Genomic DNA, 8,088 nt, shown 5'->3' with positions numbered 1-8,088 from the left:
TGGTTCGTTTCAATTAATTGTAATAAATGTTTATCTCCCTCTTCAATAGGGTTGCCAGCTCCGGGTTGGGAAATACCTGGAGATTTTTGGGGGTGGAGCTTGAGGAGGGTGGGGTTTGAGGAGGGACTTCAATGCCATAGAGTCCAATTGCCAAAGCGGCCATTTTCTCTGGGTGAACTGATCTCTATCGGCTGGAGATCATTTATAATAGTGGGAGATCTCCAGCCACCACCTGGAGGTTGGCAACCCTACTCCTCAATCTAGTTGGTGGCAACTGACAATTAGTCTGGATTTTCCCCAGAAGTGATGAAGAGGTACACGCAATGCCAATGTTTTTTCTTCCACAGCCTCTTGGAGCAGTGAAAGGCAAGGGCAGCTGCTGGTCGGAGGCCTGGCAGCGAGCTGGAGAAAATGGCAGCTGCAGAGGGCAGACTCTATGGTATACCATCGATGTTAGGTGAAATGCCCAAATGCCCCCCTCCATAGGTACCCCCTCCCAAATCTCCAGGGATTCCCCAGGCTGGAGCTGGCAACCCTATGATACTTCAATAAATAAATAAATTTTATTTGCAGCTAATATGCCAGATAAAACAGAAACTGACCATACAGAGTAGATGTTTACTACCAAGGCCAACAAAATTAGGAATCACCCAATTTTACAATTCCACAGATTCAGGATGTACATTAAGGCTATGTAGCTTCATTGCTACGGCACAATATTTTGCAACCTGGGTGGTGATTGGTGAGCTGTCTCCCAGCAGAAACCTTTTGGCCCATTCACCCTCATCAACAGAGCTCATTTCCCTAATCAAAGGGTCAATAATACTGAAGCGGGCTGACTTGTAGAGGGGACATCTAAAAAATACATGCTCAATGGTTTCCAGCTCCCCTGTGTTACACGGGCAAAGTCTCTCCACCCTGGGGATCTTCTTAAATCTCCCTTCTAATATGGCAGATGGTAGGGCTGCACATCTGGCCAGTGTATAGGCCCTTCTATGTGTGTATAAGCCCCTTCTGCATGCACACCTTAACGTGGTGAGGGGGTTTGTGTGCGTCAGGGAAGCTGAGAGCAATACCATAAGGGGTCTAGACTCTATCAAGATACTAAACTCCTAGCAGAGTCACTCAAGATGGAATGGTCACAGCTGAGACACCAGATGAAGATGCATCCACCCCCTTAAGGAATCAGTGGCCACATCCGCAGAAGAGAACAGGCAGTTCCAATGGGGATGGGGCAGAGGAATCCTTGAAGGTTAGCTACTGGGCAGCAGCAGTAGTGGAAGGTGACACTGGCAGAGGATCTTTCATAGACAACGGCTGTGCCACTACAGCTAACCCTGGTTAGTACTGTGCAGAAGAAGGCACTGGTAAACCACTTCTGTCCAACCTTTACCTTGAAAACCCTATGATGAGACAATCCAAAATGAAAAAAAGATATAGTGCTGGAAGAGGGGATCCCCAGGTCGGATGGCACTCAATCTGCTACTGGGGTAGAGCAGAGAACAAGTACGAGTAGCGCTGTTCTTAATGATGCGATTGGACTAAAGCCAAAAGGATGTTCAGTGGTTGACATGAATAGATGCAAAAGGAAAGTCCGAAGCTGTTCGATGCATATAATAGGAATATGGAATGTGAGACTAAACTGAGGCTATCGTATTTTGGTCACGTCATGAGACGACAAGAGTCACTGGAAAAGACAGTCATGCTAGGAAAAGTTGAGGGCAGCAGGAAAAGAGGAAGACCCAACAAGAGATGTACTGACTCAATAAAGGAAGCCACAGCCCTCAATTTGCAAGATCTGAGCAAGGCTGTCAAAGATAGGACATTTTGGAGGACTTTCATTCATAGGGTCGCCATGAGTCGGAAGTGACTTGACAGCACTTAACACACATACATGTGTGTATGATACTTAAGTAATACCTAAACAACCTACTCCAAAGGACTATGTCACTGTATTCACCAAGGACTGAATTATAAGCAAACATAGGCAAATTCCCCAAATTTGGAGAAATGAAGACTACAGTGGTAGAATACTGTAAAAGGGGTAAAATGGTAGAACTGCATCAATTTAAGGGACCGAAAGATGGTCTGCATTGATTAATTACTAGTTCTCCGCCTGCCCTGGGCCTGTTATCTAAGGGTAATTTTCCTTTCTATCTGGATTCTCTGGTTAGTCCAAAGTTATGTAGAATCTTTATTCATTCAAGATTTAATTGTCCTTTTTCAGTGGTTTTGCTCGGTCATATGCTAAGGATCCTTTTTTCAGACTGGCTGTGTCCCTGCCCTCTTCAGTCAGTGGACTCCTTGGTACCTATCCTTTTGCATTGTCCTTACATGTACCAGTTTAGGATAAAATGGATTATACCATGTTTTAACAAATGGTCTGCGTTTTCTTGAACAACTTTGGAGCCAAAGGTTCAGTTCCTCTTAGAGGATTCTGAGCCTCAGCGTACTTATTTTGTTGCTCATTTTTTGGAGGCTGCAGAGAAGAGTCGAAGGGAGGTGTTTTTAGAGATGGGTCTTATTCAAGTTTTATGGTTTTATTGTTCAAGACCTCGTCTAAGAACAGGGGGGAAAGAGAGAGATTAATTACTAAAATAGAAGATAGAGTATAAATCTACCAACATTTGCAGTTATTATTTTAATATAATTTAAACTGAGATCATGATTTTCTCTTTCATTCTTAAGTAGATATTTGTCTTTAGCTGGGCTTTTTATCAAAATCCATTGATAAGACATTTTAAAGTTTTTTTCTTCCCCCCCCAAAAAAAGACTTTGGGAGAAGGGTGTTCCTGCTTTAAAACCAATTAAATGCATTTGCTCCCTCGTTGTTTTCTGAGAGGCCTCCAACGTTCTCTTCTGGTGGAATGCGGAGATACTTCTGCTCCGCATAAAAGCCCACCCGGTTTAGTTCCCCTTGTTGCCTTCCAACATTTTCCAGTGCATTCTCCACTCCTCATTTTGTTCTGCCACCCCTTTCCCCACCCATCTCTTGCTGTCACTGAGGACTTCACCGTTTCATATGTTACTAAAGCAAAAAAGGGAGCAAGCTTTTGCTGTTGTTCAAAGATCTCCGGTATTTCAGATGAACTCCCAGAAACCCTGCACGAGGCATGACTTCTTCAGGCTTGCACTGATATCATTTCCTGCCCCAAGTGCTGTTTATTTTATTAGCTTTGTGGAGCTTTGTTGCAGATATCCAGATGGACTGAAGTTTAGATTACAAAGGTAGCTCTAATTCTGCCAACTGCAAATCCTGGGCCTGTATAAAAGCACTTCTTTAATTCAAGATGCCAAAATCCACAAGAAGATATATGACAAGTCAAAGAACACTTTACACTCCAGAATCCTATCAACTTGCAAATAAAAAGACTGTTGAACTGTGAAATCAAAATATCATAGAACTGGCTATTATTTGTCAGTATGCCTCCTTTTATGAAAACGGTAGACAAAATGGATTGGCTGACTATATTGCTAAAATATAAAATACATTCTAGCCGTCAGCAAAACAAACTGAATTCTTTGATCGAGACAAAGGTAGGGTTGCCAACTCCAGGTTGTGAAATGTCTGGAGATTTGGGGGTGAAGCCTGGGGAGGACAGGGTTTGGGAAAGGGAGGGACATCGGTATAATGCCATACCGTCCACCCTACAAAGCAGCCATTTTCTCCAGGGGAAATGATCTCTACAGTCTGGAGATCAGTTGTAATTCTGGGAAATCTCCAGGCTCCCCCTGGACATTGGCTACCCTAGGCGAAGATCATAGTGATGTGCACAGAAATTATATCTGGTTTTTAAACTTGCTTTTGCATCTTTAAAAAAAAAATCATTATTAATCGAAGAATACATTTGAATTTGCCCTGATTCAAAGGCAGGAAGCAAAGAAGAACAGGATTTTCATTTAGCAAGTTTTAAACTAGCCTTGGGGGTGGGAAGTGCTTTCCACATACTGGCAGGGGAGAGGTGCTGCTCAGACCCTGAGTAAGCCAGTGAGCAATTTGAAAATTGCATACTGTTACACACTGCCCACTTCCCTGAGTAGGGTTGCCAACCTGTAGGTGGTTACAATTACGAATACACCTGTGCCGTATTTAACTACATTAAAGAAAATGGCGGCACGAGGGCTCAAATACAAAACCACACTGGAAATTAAGCAGAAGTCATATATTATGCTGAACAGCATTACCTCATGCGAAAACAATACAAAAAAGAAACATGCTCAGCACAGACATTCAATATAAACAAACAATATAAACATAAACCAAAAAAGCAAGGACGCAAACGGGGCGAAATGCTCCCAATGTTCTCAGTCAAAAGTGAACGGGAAAAACCCGTTATCAAGGTCCAAGTCTCAAGTCCTAAAAGTCCGTAGTAACAAATAATATCCAAAGGAAAGAAACAAAGGAGAACGTGTGGCTAGTCGTTGGTGCACGTTTCAAAGGCTTTCTTCAGCTCCAAAGATTATAAGGCAACTATGGCTTTTAATCCAAAATTTTGTGTAAGCCAGTTGTCCCGAAGACCGTCAGCTGTGAAGTAAAGGATTGAATAATAAAGTTCATATATACACACAATATATACATAATCATAAGAATAGGTTTGAAGATTGAGCTTACCCAAAAGCAATCATCTTAGAACATTGTCTTAAAGTTTGCGGTAAAGGTAAGCGTGGGGTGGGGCTTAAATCTAAGAAGCGACCTGACGTACAGGAACATTTAAAGGGACATGACATAGAAGGAAGTTAAGCAAGGAAACCAGCAGCGTCATGATGTAACCATTCACACAAAACATGATAGGTCGAACTCGTTATTCAGACCCTTAGGAATAAGGGTTTGGAAAGCGTAAATTAAGCGGGATTCTTGTTGTAATAATATTTTCTTAGCGTCCTGTGTGCAATAAGGTTTGGATTTGAACTGCCAGAGAACAAAAAATAAATCCGTGTCAGAATGGTGTGCTTGGATATAATGTTGTACGAGCGGGGCCTCAAGATTCCTTGCCCTGAAAGAACAAGTTGAAAGAACAATTTGGCACCTCGGCTCCTCTCCCAAAACCCAAGGGGGTTTTTAAACCCAAATCCACTTACATCCCTAAAAATTGCAGCCATTTCCTTTCCACTTTTCAATCCCTGGTGCTCCGCGACTTACAAAAATTGGAAAGCCACAAAGCAAATCACTGTCCCACAGGAAACATCTCTGCATCTCAACTTGATATTATTCAGGACTTAACTCAAGATTCCTGTCTCATTTTTTGGCCAGCTGATAAAGGCGGAAGCTTGGTTATTCAAAATTTTGATGACTATGATCGGGAGAATTGGAGACAACTCAATAATACCTCATACTATAAAAAACTTCCTGGAGATCCCACCAAATGCGTCTATAATATCATCAGGACCACTGTTTTTGAAGCTTCTGTACTCAACTACATTGACAAGCATACTGCGGATTTTTTGGTAGTTGAGTACCCTCGTGTGCCCATCTTTTACACGCTTCCCAAGATTCACAAATCGCTGTCTCAACCACCTGGAAGACCTATTATTAGTTTGGTTGGATCTCTCCTAGAACCCATTTCTAAATACCTAGACTCATTTCTCCAGATCTATGCCACAGATACCCCTTCCTTTCTCTCTGATACTCGGCATCTTATTCGAGAGGTAGAAGGACTTGCAATTTCTGCACAGGCTACTCTTACCACCTTTGATGTCGCCGCACTCTACACCAATATCCGGTTAGATGAGGTCCGCCGCATCACTGAAGATTTATTAGACTCCAGATCAGAACCATCTCCTCCCACCCATTTTCTTATGAGTTTGCTTGACATTCTTTTTGAGAACAATTTTTTTCGTTATCAAGATACATTTTTTCTTCAAATCAGTGGTGTTTCCATGGGGGCAGCCTGCGCCCCCTCGATTGCCAATATTTTTATGGCCCATTTTGAAAAAACTCATTTGTTTTCTTCCTCCATTTTCTCTAATCATGTGTTTTGGTACAAATGGTACATTGATGACATCTTCACTATACTTTCCAGTTTGGAAGTGTACCAAGAATTTTCTTCTTGGCTGAATTCTCTACATAAATCTTTAACCTTTTCAGGCAATACCAACACTCAAGAGATTGCCTTTTTGGATGTCACTATTTTTAGACTTCACAACAATACATTAGCTGTCAAACCTTATACCAAACCCACTGATTCTGGTTCCAATCTTCATTTTTCCTCGTTCCATCCCCTACATTTGCGCTCCAATTTACCCTTTAGTCAGTTCCTGCGCATTAAAAGGAACTCTTCTAGAGAACAGGATTTTGTTGCGGCTGCAGAGGCATTAACATCAAGGTTTTACAGAAGAGGCTACCCTCCTACAATCGTTCAACGGTCTTTTGACAAGACCCTTCAAAAATCTCGTAGGCAACTTCTTGTTAAAGACTCTTCTGTCTCTCCCACTGGAACTCATCACTCTAGGGTAGTAGCCTCCTTCCAATTTTCACATCTAACTTATGATATAAAAAAGATCCTGTTGCGCCATTGGCATTTACTTCACAATATTCCTGATTGTAATCAGCCGCCATTATTGGTTATGAGGAAGACTGCCTCCATTCGTGATATGCTCATAAAAACTGACGTGCTTCGAACCAAGGAAACACCTTCGATTACGGGTCATCATAAATGTGGGCATTGTTCCATGTGCCCCTACAGCTTACCTATCAAAGAGGTTCATTCCACTGCTTCTAAATTTTCTTATACCTTACGCCAGTTTAGTAATTGCGGCACACCCATGACCGTGTACGCGGTCCTCTGCCCGTGCCGTTTGATGTACGTTGGCTGCTCCTCTCGCCCCATCAGACTTAGGATCGGTGAGCATAGGGCACGGATCAGGGCACGGAATCTTGAGGCCCCGCTCGTACAACATTATATCCAAGCACACCATTCTGACACGGATTTATTATTTTTTGTTCTCTGGCAGTTCAAATCCAAACCTTATTGCACACAGGATGCTAAGAAAATATTATTACAACAAGAATCCCGCTTAATTTACGCTTTCCAAACCCTTATTCCTAAGGGTCTGAATAACGAGTTCGACCTATCATGTTTTGTGTGAATGGTTACATCATGACGCTGCTGGTTTCCTTGCTTAACTTCCTTCTATGTCATGTCCCTTTAAATGTTCCTGTACGTCAGGTCGCTTCTTAGATTTAAGCCCCACCCCACGCTTACCTTTACCGCAAACTTTAAGACAATGTTCTAAGATGATTGCTTTTGGGTAAGCTCAATCTTCAAACCTATTCTTATGATTATGTATATATTGTGTGTATATATGAACTTTATTATTCAATCCTTTACTTCACAGCTGACGGTCTTCGGGACAACTGGCTTACACAAAATTTTGGATTAAAAGCCATAGTTGCCTTATAATCTTTGGAGCTGAAGAAAGCCTTTGAAACGTGCACCAACGACTAGCCACACGTTCTCCTTTGTTTCTTTCCTTTGGATATTATTTGTTACTACGGACTTTTAGGACTTGAGACTTGGACCTTGATAACGAGAGTTTCCCGTTCACTTTTGACTGAGAACATTGGGAGCATTTCACCCCGTTTGCGTCCTTGCTTTTTTGGTTTATGTTTATATTGTTTGTTTATATTGAATGTCTGTGCTGAGCATGTTTCTTTTTTGTATTGTTTTCGCATGAGGTAATGCTGTTCAGCATAATATATGACTTCTGCTTAATTTCCAGTGTGGTTTTGTATTTGAGCCCTCGTGCCAACCTGTAGGTGGTGGCTGGAGAGCTCCTGCTATTACAACTGATCTCCAGCCGATAGAGATCAGTTCACCAGGAGAAAATGGCCGCTTTGGCAATTGGGCTTATGGCATTGAAGCCCCTCCCCTCCCCAAACCCTGCCTCCTTAGGTTCCACCCCAAAACCTCCCACCGGTGGCAAAGAGGGACCTGGCAACCCTATCCCTGAGCAATGAGAAGTTCCAGCACCAGTGCCACCAGGTTTGGCTTCCTTTGGAGGAGACTTACAGGGTTGGATCCTACCAGTCTGTTCCACTAGTACTGGTTCATTCATAGGCTTAGAAGAAGCTCTTTTGCTGGTAGATGA

Source organism: Euleptes europaea, chromosome 8 (assembly GCF_029931775.1).
Source record: "Euleptes europaea isolate rEulEur1 chromosome 8, rEulEur1.hap1, whole genome shotgun sequence".
NCBI classification, from domain to species: domain Eukaryota; kingdom Metazoa; phylum Chordata; class Lepidosauria; order Squamata; family Sphaerodactylidae; genus Euleptes; species Euleptes europaea.
This window is presented reverse-complemented; position numbering follows the sequence as displayed.